The sequence below is a fragment of the Silene latifolia genome, chromosome 10 (assembly GCF_048544455.1).
Source record: "Silene latifolia isolate original U9 population chromosome 10, ASM4854445v1, whole genome shotgun sequence".
NCBI lineage: Eukaryota > Viridiplantae > Streptophyta > Magnoliopsida > Caryophyllales > Caryophyllaceae > Silene > Silene latifolia.
Window position 1 is genome coordinate 13,008,690 of NC_133535.1, and position 4,053 is coordinate 13,012,742.

A 4,053-nucleotide genomic window follows, 5' to 3' on the forward strand; every position below is an offset into this window, starting at 1 on the left:
ATTTGCCCGCTCACACCGTCACGCCGACAAGAGCGGCGGAAACCGTCCAGAGACCGGGGCCGAAATGTGACTCCGAGAAATTTGAACGGAGCACTAGGAGAAGCTGACCCAGTCAAGTCGCCGGGGGAGCCCAAAGTGGGCGTGGTAGACCTAAGTCCTTCCCGTACTCATGGGAGGACAGCGTCCCCGCAACACGAACGAGGCTTACCCCAAAGGAGCCAGAGGAGTCCGACTCAGCAGAGTTGGAGGAGAAGTCCGAGTCGAAGAAGGAGCCCTTCCCGCTACGAGGGGAGGAGCCGGATTAGGAATGCGAGGAGTCGATCGCCGCGTGTCGTTCGACACGTGGTCGGGCACCCCTCGGCGCCTACGTCCTAGAAGTCCAGGTGCCAACTAAGCTCAAGTTGCCACCCATATCATACAAAGGAGATAGTGATCCAGCCGACCACGCCGAGGCTTTCGAGTCTTACATGTCGGTATGGGAGCAGCCCGATGAGGTCTGGTGCCGAGTTTTCCCAACAACTTTGCATGGGATGGCCCAATGTTGGTACAAAGGGCTTCCCGACGGCTCGGTATACTATTACGCCGACCTAAGGGACGCCTTCTTAGCCCAGTACTCTTGCAATAAGAGGAGGGCCGTGGAGACGTCGGACCTCCTAACTATCAAACAGGATGGGGGCGAGTCTCTACGAAGCTATGTGAAGAGGTTCGACGGAAAAGTCCAGCAGATTCGAGAAATTAATCCCAAATTGGCGGCTTTCGCGCTGATGAAAGGCCTCCCAAGGGGAGACTTAAAAAATGAGCTCATCAAGTGCGGAGGCCTGGGCTTGGATGCCGCCGGGAAGATGGTGCGACCAAGCCATCAAGGTAGAAGACTATCACAAGACCTGGTAGGCCCCAAACGAGGCCGAGCACTCGAAAAGAAGAGCGCCGGGAGGACAACCCGGATGAAAGACGCCGTGACAACAACGGGTCACGGTCCGATGAAAGACGCCGTGAGAGTAATAGGTCACGGTCGGACAAGTCTGCCCGGGAAACGAACTCGGCGGATGCGGGGAGCTCGGGAACGTACTACAAAAACGGTGCGATGATCACACCCCCCTAGTCGTATCGGCCGCCGAGGTCTTCGCGTTGAGCAAGAACGAGGGCCAGAAGTGGGAAAGACCCCCTAGGCCGAGGAGTGACGGTGACACGAGCCAGTACTGTGAGTACCACGGCCACACCGGACACTTAACCAACGATCGCCGACATCGAGGAATGCCATTGAAGAACCGATCCGGAAGGGGAGCCTCGGCAAATATGTTGCGGAGGCCAAAAACCGGATGCTTGGCGGGTCAAATAGCAAGTCCGTCTTTGAACGGATAGGAGTAATCCATGTTGTCATCAGGGGCAACGGGAACGATGGGTCCGCTCATGGGCACAAACGGCACCTGAATGAACCATATCAGGCCATCAACTTTGTGCCCAACACAGCCACCCCCGCTCCCAACATCCCCGATATGACCATCGGGCAGGAGGACTACGAGGGAGTCATCGCTCTTCACAGCGACCCACTTACAGTCCACCTGGACATAGCCAACCACTTGGTGAAGAGGTGCACGATTGACACGGGCGCCTACACGAACGTTATGTACGAGAGAATGCTTTCTCGGCCTCGGTCGAGGGTTGAAGATTTGAGCCCCGCACCAACCCGTTGTACGGCTTTTCGGGGCCGGTCTGGTACCCACAGGGTCGGTCAGTTGCCGGTGAGGTTCGGCGGGGAGGTGCGACCAAGAATGTTATGTCTGAATTCATAGTCATCGACGGCACGTCTGCCTACAACGTTCTCATAGGTTGGGTCACTTTGAGCGAAATCGACGCTGTGATATCCATCCGGGCCCTGACATTGATATACATCTCGGACCGGGGGGAAGCACATAAACTCGTCTCGAAGAACGAGAAGGATCCCGGCGTATGGGAGATACACACTAACGGCCCTTCCACGACGGATAGCTCGAAAGCCAGCATCGTTATTTTTAGCCCGAACGGAGACGTGTTTGAGCACACCTTGAAGCTTACCTCCTTGACCTCAAACAACGAATCCAAGTACGAGGCGGTGATAACCGAGTCAAGCTAGCCGAAACCGCCGGGCGGAGCATGTCGTGGTGAAAACAGATTCCCTCTTATTGACCAACCAGATCAAAGGAGAGTACAAGGCTCGGGACTATAGGACGACAAGGTATCTAGAGAAGGTGAGAGCCGGCGCTTCAAAATTAAAATCCTTCCAGATACAGCACACTCCCAGGTCCGAGAACGACCGAACCATCAGCATGGTTGAAGGAGCAGAGACAGAGGAGGTGGAGATTGATCCAGGCCGCACCGTAACCGTCGGTGTCAACCTGGAACCAAAATTCCGGGCCGAACTCCTGGACTTGCTAAGGAAGAATAAGGACGTCTTCGCCTACTCAGCGGCCGAGATGCCGGGTGTGAGCCGGGAGGTAATTACTCACAAGCTAAACGTACTTCCCACCGCTCGCCCCGTCAAGCAAAGGATGAGGAACTCCTCAGTCGAGAAAGATGAGGCCATCAAAGCCGAGGTAGATAAACTACTTACGGCGGATTTTATTATGCCTTGCACTTATCCTGAGTGGCTAGCCAATGTTGTGATGGTAAGGAAATCATCGGGAGCATGGAGAATGTGTGTAGATTTTACCAATCTTAATAAAGCATGCCCCAAAGATTGTTATCCTTTGCCTCGAATAGATAGCTTAATCGACGCCACGACGAGGCTACACCATGCTTTGAGCACGCTAGACGCCTTCTCGGGGTATCACCAGGTATTCATGGCCGAGGAGGACATGCCTAAATGCGCATTCATCACCGCTAACGGCACATACATGTACAAAATGATGCCGTTTGGTTTGAAAAACGCCGGCGCAACGTATACAAGACTGGTGGACAAAGTGTTCCAAAATAAAAAAGGACAAAACATTGAGGCTTACGTCGACGATGCTATTGTGAAAAGCAAGTCTGACAGCGAGCACCTGGCCGATTTACACGAAACATTTTGTTCACTAAGGAAATACAAGATGAAGCTCAACCCAATGAAATGCAACTTCGGTGTCCGGCGGGTAAATTCCTCGGTGTACTTGTCGGTGCGGAGGCATCGATGCAAATCCGGACAAAATCCAAGCAATCCTGACCTGCGGAACCAAGGAATCGAAAAGAGGTTATGATGCTGACCGGGAGAATGGCGGCTCTCGCCCGTTTCATCTCTCGGTCGGTAAACAAGAGCACCCCATTCTTCAAAGTATTGAAAGGGAATAAAGACTTCAGCTGGGGGGAGGAACAGAGCACGGCTTTCAAGCAACTGAAAGCTCATCTTCAGACTCTCCCAACTCTGTCCAGGCCGATACTGGGGGAGACGCTATACCTATACATAGCAGTTGCCTCGGCCACGGTGAGCGCCGTGATCATCAGGGAAGAAGACAAACAGCAACACCCAATCTACTTTGTCAGTCATACGCTGTTGCCCGCCGAGAGAAATTACCCACTAATTGAAAAAGCAGCCTTCGCCGTCGTCGTTGCCACAAGGAAGTTAAAACCCTACTTCGACGCACACCCCGTGACGGTCCTAACCGATCAGCCATTGGAGAAAGCTTTGGAAAAATTCGAACAATCCGGCAGGCTCATCAAATGGGCAGTGGAACTCTCTGGTTTCGGCATCCAGTACAAACCAAGGCCTTCGATAAAGGGGCAAGCACTTGCAGATTTCCTGGCCGAATGCACATATCAAGAAGAGCCAAACCCAGGCATATGGGAGGTTTACACCGACGGCTCCTCCACGACGAACAGCTCAGGAGCCGGCATCCTTATCATCAGCCCAAACGGGGACGAGTTTGAGTACGCCTTGAAATTCACCTTCTCGGCCTCGAACAACGAATCCGAATACGAGGCAGTGATAACCGGAGTCGAGTTAGCTAGGGCTGCCGGAGCAGAACACATCGTGTTGAAGATAGACTCACTGTTGGTTACTAACCAAATCAGAGGGAGTTTGAGGCTCGGGACGACGGAATG